The sequence below is a fragment of the Stenella coeruleoalba genome (genome assembly GCF_951394435.1).
Source record: "Stenella coeruleoalba genome assembly, chromosome: 10".
Lineage (NCBI taxonomy): Eukaryota > Metazoa > Chordata > Mammalia > Artiodactyla > Delphinidae > Stenella > Stenella coeruleoalba.
Window position 1 is genome coordinate 80,331,898 of NC_137156.1, and position 17,255 is coordinate 80,349,152.

The 17,255-nt window shown below is 41.6% G+C and overlaps 1 protein-coding gene across 7 annotated transcripts in view; it reads right to left on the bottom strand.

The window, feature by feature from the left end:
• The window catches only part of ADAMTS9 (ADAM metallopeptidase with thrombospondin type 1 motif 9), an 813,664-nt gene that overhangs the window by 661,655 nt on the left and 134,754 nt on the right, over positions 1–17,255 (bottom strand). For 5 of the 7 annotated variants that reach the window (XR_013830125.1, XR_013830126.1, XR_013830127.1 and 2 more), the window contains one exon: positions 5,557–5,719. The exons of the other annotated variants lie outside the window; for them this stretch is intronic. The gene's annotated coding sequence lies outside the window, so the exon portion shown is untranslated. The remainder of the gene's footprint in view (positions 1–5,556; positions 5,720–17,255) is intronic. 7 annotated transcript variants of the gene reach the window in all.

Consider the following 17,255-nt stretch of genomic DNA (forward strand, 5'->3'; position numbering starts at 1 on the left):
ACTGAAACCATTTCCACAAAGATCAGGAACAAGACAACGCTACCCACTCTCACCACTATTATTCAACATAGTTTTCGAAGTTTTAGCCACAGAAATCAGAGAAAAAGAAATAAAAGGAATCCCAATCAGAAAAGAAGAAGCAAAGCCGTCACTGTTTGCAGATGACATGATACTATACATAGGGAATTCTAAAGATGCTACCAGAAAACTACTAGAGCTAATCATTGAATTTGGTAAAGTAGCAGGATACAAAATTAATGCACAGAAATCTACTGCATTCCTATACACTAATGATGAAAAAATCTGAAAGAGATATTAAGGAAACACTCCCATTTACCATTGCAACAAGAAGAATAAAATACCTAGGAATAAACCTACCTAAGGAGACAAAAGACCTGTATGCAGAAAAGTACAAGACACTGATGAAAATTAAGGATGATACAGACACACGGAGAGATATACCATGTTCTTGGATTGGAAGAATCAACACTGTGAAAATGACTATACTACCCAAAGCAACCTACAGATTCTATGCAATCCCTATCAAACTACCAATGGCACTTTTCGCAGAACTAGAACAAAAAATTTCACACTTTGTATGGAAACACAAAAGACCCCGAATAGCCAAAGAAATCTTGAGAAAGAAAAACGGAGCTGGAGGAATCAGGCTCCCGGACTTCAGACTATACTACAAAGCTACAGTCATCAAGAGAGTATGGTACTGGCACAAAAAGAGAAATATAGATCAGAGGAACGGGATAGAAAGCCCAGAGCTAAACCCACGCACCTATGGTTACCTTATTTTTGATACAGGAGGCAAAAATATACAATGGAGAAAAGACAGCCTCTTCAATAAGTGGTGCTGGGAAAACTGGACAGCTACATGTAAAAGTATGAAATTAGAACACTCCCTAACACCATACACAAAAATAAACTCAAAATGGATTGAAGACCTAAATGTAAGGCCAGACATTATAAAACTCTTAGAGGAAAACATAGGCAGAATACTTCATGACATAAATCACAGCAAGATCCTTTTTGACCCACCTCCTACAGAAATGGAAATAAAAACAAAAATAAACAAATGGGACCTAATGAAACTTAAAAGCTTTTGCACAGCAAAGAAACCTTAAACAAGAAGAAAAGACAATCCTCAGAATGGGAGAAAATATTTGCAAATGAAGCAACTGACAAAGGATTAATCTCCAAAATTTATAAGCAGCTCATGCAGCTCAATAACAAAAAAACAAACAACGCAATCCAAAAATGGGCAGAAGACCTAAACAGACATTTCTCCAAAGGTAAACAGATAGCCAACAAACACATGAAAGAATGCTCAACATCATTAATCAATAGAGAAATGCAAATCAAAAGTACAATGAGTTCTCACCTCACATCTGTCAGAATGGCCATCATCAAAAAATCTAGAAACAATAAATGCTGCGGAGGGTGTGGAGAAAAGGGAACCCTCTTGCAATGTTGGTGGGAATGTAAATTGATACAGCCACTATGGAGAACAGTATGGAGGTTCCTTAAAAAACTAAAAATAGAACTGCCATACGACCCAGCAATCCCAGTACTGGGCATATACCCTGAGAAAACCATAATTCAAAAAGAGTCATGTACCACAATGTTCACTGCAGCTGTATTTACAATAGCCAGGACATGGAATCAACCTAAGCATCCACTAACAGATGAATGGATAAAGAAGATGTGGTACATATATATAATGGAATATTACTCAGCCATAAAAGGAAACGAAATTGAGTTATTTGTAGTGAGGTGGATGGACTTAAGAGTCTCTCAAAGAGAGTGAAGTAAGTCAGAAGGAGAAAAACAAATACCGTATGCTAACACATATATATGGAATCTAAAACAATAAAAAAAATTGGTTCTGAAGAACCTAGGGAAAGGAAAGGAATAAAGACACAGACGTAGAGAATGGACTTGAGGACATGGGGAGGGGGAAAGGTAAGCTGGGACGAAGTGAGAGAGTGGCATGGACTTATATACACCACCAAATGTAAAATAGATAGCTAGTGGGAAGCAGCCACATAGAACAGGGAGATCAGCTCGGTGCTTTGTGAAAACCTAGAAGGGTGGGATAGGGAGGGAGGGCGGAGGCTCAAGTGGGAGGGGATGTGGAGATATATGTATACATATAGCTGATTCACTTTTTTATACAGCAGCAACTAACACACCATTGTAAAGCAATTATACTCCAATAAAGATGTTAAAAAAAAATTACCACTAGATTTTTCAGGCATGAACAGCACAGAGAATTTAAGGATTCAGCCTCTATGCAGAGGGTGAGCAGCACGCACACTACACACTTTCCTTACCTTCAGAGGAGGTACCCATGTTAAGCTGCTGAATGCAGCATGAGCAAAGGTCAAACTTTTCTTCCATGCTTCCAAAGAAATATCCAAGGCTGTGAAAGTCGGAAATGACTGCGGGCTAAACAAACAAACTTTATTTAAAGACCTCACTGGTCTTTGCCTTAACACTGCATCAATCAGTAAACCGAGGAGAAGAGGGAGGCTCAGTGAACATGGAATGGAACTCTGCAATCACAGAGGGGAATCAATTGGGATACAGAGAGGAAGCCTGTCCCCAGTGGTCACACAGCTGGAGACCACAGAGCTAGATTCCGAGCAGGCATCCTGCTGCTCAGCCTTCTCTCCACAGCATCACGGCACGTGGGGGTGCCCCCACCCCCACTGCTTCCTTCTTTTCCACTGGGACCACCAGGACCACCCACTGTATAATACCAAGTTGTCCTCAGGAGTCCTGAAAACCAATGTGAGTGCAAAGTCACGCCATCTTCTGCCACCACTCTCCCCTGCCTTTATCTGAACCTGTGAGAAAGGCTCTATCCTGACATCTGCATGGGGATGAGCGGCATGGGACCAAGGGCCATCACCATTAACTGGCAGGCTCTGTCGGGGAACGGAATGGCTTTGAGCTTTCCATGGCCTCTGTGCTTCCTTCGCTTAGCACGCTCTGCCAGAGTAAGAGCAGAGAAATGGAACGCCAGACCACTGTTCGTGCTACGCCCATTTTACAGATCGAAAGCCAAGGAACCGAGGGACTGAAGCATTCGCAGGATTCAAACCCAGCTCTCCTGATTCCCAGGGTAGTGCTCTTCCCATTATGACACTCTGCTTCCAGAAAAATCTCAGTCTAAAATTATCTAGGAATACAGAAAAGTCCCCATGCTAACAGAATAAAACAGCTTCTTGTTATGGGTTGAATTGTGTCCACCCAAAAAAGATATGTTGAGGTCCTAACCCCTAGGACCCCAGAAAGTGATCTTCTTTGGAAATAGTGTCATTGCACACATAATTAGTTAAGGTGAGGTCGCACTGGGGTAGGGTGGGCCCCTAATCCAGTATGACTGTTGTCCTCATAAGAAGGAAGCCGTGTGAACGGAGACACAAAGGGAGCCCGCCATGTGATGAGGAGGGTTACAGTCACTTATTTACAAGACAAGGATGCCAAAGATCGCAAGCAAACCACTAGATGCCAGGAGGAGACAGGGAGGGATTCTCCCCTGCAGGTTTCCGAAGGAGCATGGCACTGTGGGCACTGGCCTCTAGAACTGTGAGAAAATAAATATCTGTCATTCTGAACCACCCAGTTTGTGGTGTGTTTTTATAACAGCCCTAGGAAATTAATACCACGCTCATTTAGACAATCCATAAACAAGGGAAAAGCATAAACAGTTTAGTGTCTGGAAGAAAGAGAGAAAAGCACCCTCCTGGGATCATGTGACCTCAGGCTACAACCCCAGTTTCCTGTGTGACCGTGGGCAAGTTACTTCTCTTCTCTTGGTCTCTCTTTAAGCAACAATAGAGGTAATAGTAAGAGCGCCTTTGTAGTTTGAGGTAAAGGTTAAATGAGGAAATGCATGTGAAAACACAAAGTACAGACAACACGTAGCACAGAATAAGAACTCAAAAATATTATCACCACCAATATTAGTAATTTTTCAAGGCAGATTTAAACACAAGGAAAGAAAAAGCAGGAGAATAATTCACAAATTTAGAAGTCTCAGTGATCAACCTTCAGTTCACATATGTTACCACTTACCCAATAAGGAAGCTATTAGACACATGTGACTATTCAAATTTAAATTGATAAAATGAAAAGAAAACTTTATTTTCTCAGGCACGCTAGCCACATTTCCAATGCTCAACGGCCACATGTGGTTTGTGGCTACCATATTGGATAGTAAAGAGTAGAACATTTCTATTATTGCGGAAAGACCTGTTGGATATTCCCTCTTTTTTATTTTTTCCCTTTTGGCTGCACCGCACAGCATGCAGGATCTTAGTTCCCCGACCAGGGATCGAACCCGCACCCCCTGCAGTGGAAGCAGTCTTAACCACTGGACCGCCAGGGAAGTCCTTATCTGTTGGACATCGAAGTCACCACCCTCTAAGGCATAAGGTACAGACTTTGCAGAGACAGAGGCCAGTATGTCAAGGGTGTGATATTTTCCTTTCAACTTATACAGGATTTCCAATGCTGCATCAGTAAATGGACGTTTAAAAAAATCCTTTTATCATCAGTAAACATGAAAGTCAGTTCTTATCACAACTTGAAATAGAATGCACTGCTACCGAGGATTTTTCATCTACAGTTGGAGATGCTAGAAGTCATGAAATGGGGTGTGTATTAATCACATAAATACCAGGATATGAATAGCTTCCTCAGCAGTAACCATAGAAATGAAAAGGGCTTTGAATTTTAGAAACAAGAATTGGTACAAACACGTGTAAACCGAACCCCAAACTCACTCCAGATTAAGAGAGGCTATTCTGGTGTAACATGCTGACCACACAAATACATTTTTAAAGTTCAGCACCTGGGATGGATTAAAAGCCACATGGGGGATTGTAGCCAAAGCAAAGAAAACACAATACTAACTGATAGAACAGAAATCAGAGTGACAATATAGTTTACAAACCTCCGGTTAGATGTCACCTAAAATGCTTTGTTCACTGTAACTGGCCTATCAAGAAGACATGCAACGAACAGTTCAAAAGACAGCCCATGACGTCTCCAATCCTGATAGAATTTCTAGACAGAGCAAGAGTATAATAAGCAAATCATTCCTGTTTCAATCAAGATGGAGAAATCACAGTTCAACAAGAAGCAAATCAAAATAGAGAAATAAAGTTCAGTTTCCTACTAATCAGAGATGACACTGAAAAGGACAATTGAACTCTTGGATGAAAGCCTAAAACTCTAAAGAAATCACTTAATTCCAAGCATAAATGGGCAATAGGGTCTTGGTGCTGTTGAGAAGAGGTGTGGATAAAACTGAGACTAGGTCCCTCTGAGTCCTTTTCATCCAGGGAAAGGCCTGACCAAGAGGTCTAAGAAGGTATAGACATTCACTGGAAGTAACCCCAGTGGGGTATTCAGGCAAGCCTAGTGGCCTCTTATTGTCTGGCCATGCCTCATCCCACCACCATCCAATGAGTTCCTAGGACAGACAGAGGGGACCAGCCACGGGTTACCTGCCACAGTCACCCTGTCGAGACTTGCCTTGACCCAGGAAATGATCACATCCCTTCAGGCATCCCATCAACTTTTGTGGACCCTGGGTTATCTTCATTCTATCTCACAAATGTCAGTGTGCGAGGTGGGAGGGTGTGCAGAGCAGGCCCATGAAATATCTTCCTGACACCACTGTCCTATAGTCCTCTCCCTGAAGAGGAAAAAAAAGATTAATGAAAGACATGATGATCCACACAAAGGAAGAGGTCAGAGAAAGAACACCTAAAGAAAGAGCCTTTCTTAAGGAAGAGCCTTTCTTAAGGAGGAAGAGTCCTCTACATACGGATTCACCATGGCCCCTCTGACAGCTCGAAGAGAAACTGCAGTGATCTCCACCTCATGGCAACAACCCACTGGAGTCTCCACATTCCTTTCCTATGACACCTGTCTGCCACCTGGAGAGATGCGCTCATCTCCTTTCCTGGGAGGGTTTCTGCACATGGCAAGGTGGCCTCAAGTGAAAGGCAGGCTATTGGTCGAGAGACACGGAGTGCAGCTCTAGGATGTTTATGAGGTCAGATTGTAAACTGGTCCTATCACACTCCTGCTGTTTGCACTGTTAAGAAACACCAGCAATCTGTCACATGATTTCTTTCTGGACACCCTCTCTCTACATAAAATGAGCTTATTCCTCTACCTGAGCAAGAGATTCTAGCTTGTTCAACCAGTTAGAAAACACATGCTTTAAGGTGGTCAAAAGTACAGTCTTTAAGTTATAAGATAAATACATACCAGGGATGCCAAGTACAACGTGATAACTACAGCTAACACTGCTGTATGGTATATACGAACGTTGTTAAGAGAGTAGATCCTAAGAAACCTCATCACAAAGAGAGATTTTTCTTTCCTATTTTTTTTTTAACTATATCTCTATGAGAAGATGGATGTTAGCTAACCGTCCATCCATCCATGTTGTGGTCATCATTTCAAAATATATGTAAAATCAAATCATCACGCTATATGCCTTAAACTTACACAAGTGATGTACATCGATTATTTCTCAATAAAAGTAGAAAAATAATAATAAATATTTGAGGGCTTCCCTGGTGGTGCAGTGGTTAGGAGTCCACCTGCCGATGCAGGGGACACGGGTTAGTGCCCCGGTCTGGGAGGATCCCACATGCCGCAGAGCGGCTGGGCTCGTGAGCCATGGCCGCTGAGCCTGCACGTCCGGAGCCTGTGCTCCGCAACGGGAGAGGCCGCAACAGTGAGAGGCCCGCGTACCGCAAAAAATAAATAAATAAATATTTGATTAATTTTTTTTCTTTTTTTAAATTTTTGAGTATAGTTGCTTTACAATGTTGCATTAGTTTCTGCTGTACAGCAAAGTGAATCATTTATGCGTATACATATATCCCTTCTTGTTTAGATTTCCTGATTAATTTTTTAAAAGATGGCGCATGCACATTGCAAGATAATAACCAAGAGAATAAATAAATTCTATTATGAAGGTTAAGGTTAATAAAAGACAGTGGCATCTGAAAATGAATGCAAATTTATTAAAACGCCTTAGTAGAAATTCTGAGAACATGAAGTAGCCCAATAACCCATCAGAGCAACAGAGGCTGTTACTTTTAATGATGCATTGGTGATAACATAAACAATAGGTAAGAGACTAGCTTAAAAGAGGTCTCCATTTTAAATCAGCCTGGGCCCCTTTCTCAGAACCTCAGAAGCCACTTCTGGAGGGTCTTGAACCCCAGGTGTATTCCTTCTCTTTTGCCAATGTCTACACAGCCCAACGACTTCCTGATCCCCCTGAAAGGATAGCCAAATGAGAGGACCTGGAGATTATGTTTTGCTACTCTTAACCCTAATCTGCCTACATGTTGTAAAGGACAGTGCATACACCCACCTTTTGTTCAGCTGTGATCCACATGAAGGACAAAATTAGTGGGTAGTAAATCCAAGGATAAGCACAACTCACCAGCAATACTAACAAGATAATCCTAAAAACAGCTAAAATTACTGTGTGCTTACTAGGTGCCTTGGCACTGTTCTAAGCAATTTACATATAACTCAGTTAATACTTGCAACAACCCTACGAAGTAGGTACTATTTTCATCTCCATTTGACACATAAAGAAGCCAAGGCATGGGAAGATTAAGTAACTTGCCCACGGTCACATATCCAAGCAGAAAGCTTCGAGAGACTCTGCTCTTGACTACTAACTCTACTACTTCTTGAGAGACAGAAATGTAACTGCATCCTTTTATCTCCCTCTTCATAAAACACAACCAAAGGCAAAGAAAGTGAGAGTTAGTATTAGAGAACTTTAAATTCACACGAAAATACTTTTAAACAGGAAGTTGTCTTCAGATATTGGTACAGAGAAGCATACATCAGTATCAAATGACCTGAGACAACACTTATAACTCTCTATCCTAGCTCTGTGGTCAAGTTCACTGGAAGGTACAGAGCAGAAGTCACCAGTGAGAACTTGTGGGCAAGTCTTGAATACATGTTCTGCTCAGCCCATATATTTTTAAGTTTTTAAAAAATGTTCTGTCAAAATGTAAAGGTTGAAAATTTTTACATAAACATTCAGGTTTTAGATTTTTCTATGAGAAGCAGGTTTCTCAATGCTCCCTCATGCAATACTGGCAAGAGTTAAAATGTAGGCTTGTCCTTTAAATGAAGCATATGACCTAGATTGCCATACTCCTCACCATTCCCTATTGTCTTATACATCACAACTTCTCTCCTTTACATTTCCTATTAGGACCTCATAAAGCATTTGAGCATGTGGGCCCTGAATTAGAGGAAAGAAGTTATACAGGAAAGAATTCTGAACCAAGAGGTGAAATTAAAGGATGTGAGTTCTAACTGTGGAACTAGTAATACTATATTATTACCCATATACTCATTTTTAAAATGTGAGGCCAGGCTAGATACTAAGATTGCATAGGTTTTAGATAGAAGAGTGAAGGAGGTTTTTTTGCTTTGTTTTGTTTTGTTTTACCACGGTAGTGAGAAATGAGCTTGTCACTGTTTCAAAGGCTGCCTAGGAAAGCTCCTTCTGTACGTAGCATAGCAAAGAAAAGAACTGGCCTGGGCCAGTTAGATGAGATATTTGCCACCTTCAGGGCATAAGAGGCAGTTCCTAACATTACTTCTCACTGGTGTATTTAGTGTACTCTTCAGATAAGAGACAATAACTCACATTTTATAATGTTGTAAGCGTCTCAATTTCACTTTGGCATTCATAGGAGAATGGCTTTTTAATGCTTATTTACTCATGCATATATGTACAAATTCATTAATTCATTCAATAAATGTGGATGAAGCTCCGGGCACTGTTCCAGACACTATGATATAAAACTCCAAGGTAAAATAGTGGGTAAATGGGGAACTAAAGCTTAATTTCCCAGATGGCTGCCATTGTGGGGAGGGTCATGTGTAGTACCTGAAGGTAACAGGTAGCCAGCCTTGGACGACCGGTGTAACCATGCCCTGGGCTACAACCCAACTTCTCAGGGAAATTACCAATGCTTCACAAAATACTGGGAGTGACCAACTTTTTATGGAAAAGAAGAGTCAGAACTTCCTGTTAAGATCAAACATAAGGCAAAATCTGGAAGGTGGAGTGAATTCAGGAAGCAGACAGAGAAAAGCAGAAGCACTAACACTACAAAATCATGGGGAAGCCTTAGAGCTTCCTTAAGTTGTAGAAGATTCAGCTTAAACATGATCTCATCAGAACACACAGCAGGAGCTCTCTAATGGTTTAATGATGATGCCATTTGCTGCACAGGATGAAAGGATGTCTGGAGTGTGCAGCTTATATTCTGACTCCAGTCTCACAATCCCAAACTGCCCAGGGCAAGGTCTTTCATCCAACTGGGCATAAGAGAGACATCTGCTTCATGCTCAGTCTCATTCCACACCCAGGAGGGCGTTTGCTTCCATCCCACTTCAAGGGGTCCCTTTGAATCTACAGTAGCTCTGGGAGAACTGTGAGAAGGTATGCACATGGGACCCGAGATGGAAGCCTTGTCACTTGGCCAAGTGTTGCTCCTGCTGGGTAGTCACTACTAAGAGTACCTTTGTGTCAAGACTGGCCTGTTAATCAGCCAGAGCTCTTGCCAGAGGCCATGTGAAGTTACTGATTTTGTGGGAGTGAGCAGTGTGTTAATATACATTGTTACCCACTGCTTTTTCTCCAGGGCCCTTTCACCAAGCACTTCCTTAACAGATCCGAGATGCCACCAAATCCCTTCCTCCCAGAGTCACGGGCTTTAGGCTCCTTTCTCTGTGCTTTTCTTCCCATAGATTAACACTTAACGTCACACCACCCCCCAAATCCTATTTTCTTTGTTTGGCCCACCTGGAAACCTTCACTGCCCCATTTAAAGCAGAACCTAAATTCAGCAAGGAAAAATTTGGTTGCCATTCCCTTGAGGACAAGAAGGGTTTGGTCTTTAAAATAGAATTCTTTAATTTCAGTTCACAGAAGTGAGAAGAAATACTTACTTGCCATCCTTCAGGAAGACACCTCATTCTCAGATGGGCTAACTCACCTCTTCCAACGTAGCACCACCAACAATAGATTTTCCATATTAAAACAGGTTGGACTTTTTACCTATGATTACATTTGTACTGTGTATGTAACCTCACCCTCTAGATAAGCTAATTGATAGAAAATTTTTACCTTTTTCCAAATCCTTTATTTTGTTAGAGCCAACAAAAACTTTTTTTACAGACTAACCTGAGTTCACAGGCCAGGGAGCAATCACAGGAGTAAAGCAATACCTTGAATTCAGATCCACCTGAATCCCAGTTCAGACCTCACCTTAGACACTTAAGATTATGGTGTCCTTGGGCAAGTTACTTAACTTCTATAAGCCTCCAATTTCTAATCTAGAGAATAAGAGTAATAAAGCCTCCCTACTCTGCATGGCTCTAGAACACTTCAGAGCTAATATATGGACAAGCACTGAGCACAGTACCTGGCACAGAGCAGAGGCAGGGCACGTAAATAAAAGTAACGTCTCAGCACAGAAGAGACAGCAATTAAAACAAGGAAAGATGGCTCTCACTTAGTGTATCAATGTTTAACAGAACACCCAGAGAAAGACAGAAGCTTCAACTGTTGGCATAAATTATATTTAAAAGATAATTTTGAGGTGGAGGGGTTAAGACCAAAGAAATATATCAAAAAATTCACAAAGAACTACATAAACAAAGAGATATTCCATGTTCATGGATAGGAAGACTCAGTACTGTCAAGACGTCAGTTCTTCCCACTGATCTGCAGATTCAATGCAACCCCTGTTAAAATCCCAGCAAGTTATTTTATGGATGTCAACAGATGAATTCTAAAGTTTATACGGAGAGGCAAAAGACACAGACTGGCTAATGCCATATTGAAGGAGAAGAACAAAGTTGGAGAACTAACACCACCTGATTTCAAGGCTTACTATAAAACTACTGTAATCAAAAACAGTTTGGTACTGTCAAAGAAGAAATAAACAGATCAATGGAACAGAATAGAGAGCCCAGAAATAGACTTCCTTAAATACAGTCAAGTGATTTCTGACAAAGGAGAACAGAAAATACAATGGGGCAAAGACAGTCTTTTCAACAAATGGTGCTGGAACAACTGGACAGCCACATGCAAAGCAATAAATCTAGACACTGATCTTATACCCTTTACAAATATTATGTCAAAATAGGTCACAAACCTAAATGTAAAATGCAAAACTATAAAACTCCTTGAAGACAACATAAAGGAAAATGCAGATGACCTTGGGTAAGGTGATGAACTTAGATATGACTTCTTAGATACACCATCAATGGCATAATGCATAAAAGAAATACTTGATAAGCTGGACTTCACAAAAATTAAAAACTATTGCTCTGCAAAAGACAATGCCAAGAGAATAAGAAAACAAGCCACAGAAAGGGAGAAAATATTTCTAAGACACATTTGATAAAGTAGTACTACCCAAAATATACAAAGAACTCCAAAAACTCAACAACAGGAAAACAAACAACCCAATTAAAAAATGGCCGAAGACCCTATTAAACACCTCACCAAAGAAGATATGAAGATGGCAAGATGGCAAATGAGCATACGAAAGGATGCTCCACATCGTACGTCATCAGGGGAATGCAAATTAAAACAACAACTACACATTGATTAAAATGGTCAAAATCCAAAACACCAATATCACTAAGTGCTGGTGAGGATGTGAAGCAACAAGAACTCTCAGTTACTGCTGATGAAAAAGAAAAATACTACAGCCACTTTGGAAGACACTGTGGTGGTTTCTTACAAAACTAAACACACCCTTAGCATACAATCTATCAATTGTGCTCCTTGGTATTTATTCAAAGGAGTTGAAAACTTACGTTCTCATGAAAACCTGCACACAAATATTCAATTTGTTCATAAATGTCAAAACTTGGAAGCAACCAATGTGGCCCTTGATACCTAACAGGATAAAGTGTGACATATCCAGACAATACGATATCACTCAGTGCTATAAAGAAATGAGCTATGAAGAGACATGGAGAAGCCTTAAAACGCGTAGTACTAACAGAAAGACTACAATCTGGAAAGCTATGTCGTGTGTGATTCTAACTGTATCGCATTCTGGAAAAGGCAAAACTATGGGGACAGAAAAAAGATGAGTGGTTGTTGGGACGTGTAGGGCTGGGGGATGAAGAGACAGCGCACAAAAGTTTCTAGGGCAGTGAAAATTCTCTCCGTGACACCACAATGATGGCTCCATGCCATTATACGTTTCCCCAACACCAAAAGTCAACTGTAATGTAAACCATGGGCTTGGGTGATTACAGTGTGTCAGCGGAGGCCCATCAGCTGCGACAAATATACGCTCTGGTGGGGATGTTGGTTAATAGGGGAGGCAAAGCCTGTGGCTAAGTGTGTAAACTGGCTATCTCTGTACCTTCCTCTCAATTTGACTGTGAAACTAAGCTATTTGAAAAAAAAAACTGTCTTAATAAAAATTCAGTTACTGAATAGCATTGATTCATTCTGCCAAGCTATATTGAGTCACAACTTTCAGATGAGGGCTAAGCACGGTGGGGGGTGGGGGAGGTATGTCTAATGGTGAAAAAAGATTTAATTAGTGTCTGTTGTCACGGAGCAACCAGGAGATAAACAAGTGACAGTATTACTTATTTATTTATTTTTTGCGGTACGCGGGCCTCTCACTGCTGTGGCTTCTCCCATTGCGGAGCACAGGCTCCGGACACGCAGCCTCAGCGGCCATGGCTCACGGGCCCAGCCGCTCCACGGCATGTGGGATCTTCCCGGACCGGGGCACGAACCCGTGTCCCCTGCATCAGCAGGCGGCCTCTCAACCACTGCGCCACCAGGGAAGCCCTACAAGTGACAGTATTAACTTGTGGCTGTGCTCAGGAAAGTAGAGGATGTTCCAGAAGTGTATGCCTAGCAAAGCCCCCTTGGGGGAAAGCAGCTTTCCCAAGGATAGGGCCATCTCAGCAGGGATCCACAATGCAAGGAGAAGCCAGCAGGTGAAGAAGGTGGGTAACAGCAGGTACAAATATTTGGAGGTGAAAGCAAATGAGCCCTTTCAAAGAACAGAAGGAAGTCGGGAAAGTCATACAATGCTAGGAGCCACCAGGTGTAGTGGAGGACTCAGCTCAGTCTAGGCCTGGGTGACACAGTAGGGAAGGGGGCGGTCTTGGAAGAGGGGATTTGATCCCAACTACACTGGAAAGCTATCAGGGAGACTTTCAGACCCAAAAGACTTTCTCTTTGGGTAGTGGGACTATGGAAGATATTTTCCCCCTGAACTTTTAGATTTTTAAAAATCTCTAAAATGAGCAAGTACTAGTTATGCAATTTTAACAAGAGTTTTTAAACAACTCATTTTAAAAAGAAACAAATACACTAAACCCTTCATCAAAGAGCCCTTTTTGGAGAGGAGGTCAGTGATCTATACATTGTTAACATCACCAAGAAAGCAAACTCACAAATTAGAAACAGGAAAGAGGTAAACACAGTATCTCTGGCTCAGCGCATCAGTCAAGAGATAGTGCTCAGATAGAGGCAGACCAGGCTCTAGGCCCTTCAGCGTGAAGTCCTCAGAGATTACTATCTTGAAGATGTCAGAGAAACAAGCTGGAAGGAAACTTAGAGACACGCTAAGTGGTTTTCAAACATTTTTAAGAAAAAGGCTTTTTATTTTTTCTTCTTCAAATGAAATTTTCAACATAAAATAAGTAAAAGATTACTTGCAGGTTGAACAGGATGGGAAATGTGGTAGGAAACCCAAACCATGATGGCTTGATCTCCTTTATTTCCTAAGTTTAGTTCTTCCCCCAGGGGCTCCACAGAACAGTTTGAAATTTACTGACCTAGGGCTTCCCTGGTGGTGCAGTGGCTGAGAGGCCGCCTGCCGATGCAGGGGACACGGGTTCGTGCCCTGGTCCGGGAATATCCCATATGCCGTGGAGCGGCTGGGCCCATGAGCCATGGCCGCTGAGCCTGAGTGTTCGGAGCCTGTGCTCCGCAACGGGAGAGGCCACAGCAGTGAGAGGCCTGCGTACCGCAAAAAAAAAAAAAAAAAAAAATTTACTGACCTAGGTTTACTATGGAAGAAACTGCAGTCCACAGAGGGGAAGTCAAAGCTTTTAGCACAGGAAAGTACTGATACAAGGTTATGGGTTAGTGCAGAGCAGGGGCAAGAACCCAGGCTCATGTTCTGCATTCACTCTGGCTTTCTTCACCCCAAAAATGGATTTAAAAACGAATTGCCAGAAATTACGGTGTTCATATGGAAGAAGAGGAGTGCAGCCAGAGCAGAGCCTCTCCTTATGACCTCCCCGCCGCCGCCTCACCTCCCAGGACCCCATCCAGTCTGCAGAAGTCCCACTGCACCCTGCAAAGGAGCTCCCGGGGAGTGCTGTATATTAGTTTGCATTCCAACTCATAGAAAAACAACAACAACAAAAGGGCATTTTACTGGCTCACTTAAAAGGGAAGGCTAAGGTCAGCTGTTCCTGGCATGGCTGGATCTCAAAAGGATTCTTTCTCACCATCTCCTGGCTCAGCTTACCTCTGAATTGCTTCTTATTGAAGGCAGATTCTCTTCACCAACATGGCCACAGACAACTCTGAGTTTAAATTGCTTGACATCTTAGACCCTGAAGACAAGGGCAACTCTTGCACTACAGTTCCCGCAAAAGTCTTCAGAAAGGCTTTGATCTGCCTGAACCAATCACTGCTATCAGGGCAAGTGTGATCTTTTGATTGGTCCAGACTGAGTCTTGAGCCATTAAAGTAGAATCATCCCCATCTGGGGGTTAGTGGGCAGGGGAAGACTAGGAATTTGAGATCAGTGGTTCCTCAATGGAAACTTGGCCTGCTGTTCTCTAGAAGAGGGGCAGGAGTGCTTGGCCAACAAATCAAGACATAACCTTGACATTGCATGTCTATACCAGGTCATTTCTTTTTTTTTTTTTTTTTTTCATTTTTCTAATAGCTTTATTAGAAAAAAAAAGCATTAAAATCCAGCTTAATGAAGAGAAGACTAGGAAGGCAGCAGGCAGCCCACTCTCATCTCTCGCTTCCTCTGGCCTCTTGGGAGTCCACCAGAAAATGCTTCCATCTTCAAGACTGGGGTGATTAACCTACACCAGGTCATATCTGACTTGCTGAAAGTGGGACTATTTATGTGAAAGGGCACCTCAGAGACATACTTGATGCTACTTCTCTATTCACTCATGTAAACAGTCAAACACTGCTTACAATCCTAACTAAATCAGGCCTCTACTAGAACTGAAGTGAAATCAGCTGAATTAAAAGATTTCTACATTTTACTTGCAGTCAGAAGGGTCCCAAACTACTTCTGAAAATGCAAACCCTGAGCCTAATACTGGCATTTATTCCTTGTCTCTACTACAGGTACCTATAGAAAAAAAAGAGTATCTGAATGCAGATTTATTATATTCACCTTTAGGATAAATAAAAGCATTTAAAAGTTCTAAACATATGAACTTTTTAGCACAAAATTTAAAGGATTTTTACAAAGACCACAGTGGAAAAAGTTGACTGTGTGTATATATAATTGTAACAGAATTAATGTATATAGAGTATATAATATATAGTATACATAATTAGAATTAATGGTTAATTTTTTAAAGGAATATTATCTTTTCAGAGCACAGAAAAATACTTAGCATCTGCCTTTGCCTTCCCTCGACTACAGGCATTGAGAATAAGGCCAAATGCATATTTCAGAGCTTAGACATTTCAGCTTTTCTACTCCTTGGGTTTCCAAAATAGCTCTCAAATTTCTTCAAAGGTTTATTCACAAAACACAGCTAAAATGTAATGAGAAAAGGCTGAAAGAAAAGCTCTAACCCAGAGACATCAGGTGGTTTTTGAGAAGCACTTGAATGACAAAGCTGAAATCAACATCTGTTAGCACCTTTCATCAAGCCCCCTGGAAAATGCACTGAATACATTTAACTCTTGGCATCCAACAAGGGATTCTCCAGGTCCAGCAAGTATTAGAGGCTCTAAACAAAGCCATGGAGTGGCTCTGATGGGACAAAAGCAAAACAAAATGAGCCAAAATGAAACACGTCTCTTCTCTTTGCTTGTCCTGCCCTGAAGGGAAAGACGACGAAATGCACATGGGCTAAATCTCCGCACAGTGAACCATGGGTAAGAGCCTCAGGTCAGTCCAGGACAGGAGAATGACATCTGTTAGTGTTTGGGGATGGTAACATTCCCCAGGGACCTGTAGAAACAATGCCAGCTTTGAAAGAGTGCTGGTCACTTTCCCCTTCCCCCCACCTATAAACAGTATCCTTCAAACTCTGATAATAAGAACCAAACCTCATGCCACACGTCACATGGCAACATAGCCATTCCATGACTTTGCTATGGAGAGTCCATTTTTTTGACTAAAAAAGTTTCTCTACCAAGTCAGTAGAAGACAACAGTTTGAAAAACACATGTGGTATGTAAATTCAGGTTTTGGAGGGCCTGAGGCTTTAAAATTACGTTTTTCCATACCCAGTCTGGCAGAATCTTTATTCTTACTTGGATTACTTCTTCTATAAAGAGCAATCCAAGTAATCCAAAAGCATGTCAATATGTTTCTTTTATCCATAGTAAAACGCACGTCTGTGAGTACCGCCGTAGGGAGAATACAGTCTGGGAGAACACTGTAGAACACTTAGGAGATTTGTACCTTGACCTCAAATCCTCTAAGCCTTGCTCATTTAGCTTGCATTTTTTGAGGGTCTAATATATGTCATACGCTGGAAGTATAAAGATGAGCCAAAGTTCACCGGCAGGTAAGTCAGGGAGATAAACACATAAAGAAATGATTACAATCCATGTGCCTATTGAAAGCAGGGAACCAACAAAGAAAGGGAGGTTTAACTTAGCCAGGCAAAGGGGGTATTAGGGAAGGGTCACTGGGTAGGTAACCTTTGACCCTTGAGAGTTAAGTAAGAACTTACCAGGTGGAAAGAAGTGTTGAGTGGAGGAGACAGAACAAAGAGTGGGGAGTATATTCCAGACTAGAGAAAACAAGTGACTTCACCTCAAATCCCAACAGTAATTGACTGGGAGTGGCCGATCCAACTGTGGCAATGGAAAAGACGATGAAGCCATGTGGCCGATATTACTGAAGTCCCATTCTATTTCCTCATCCGTTCCATCCACCCCTGAGTTC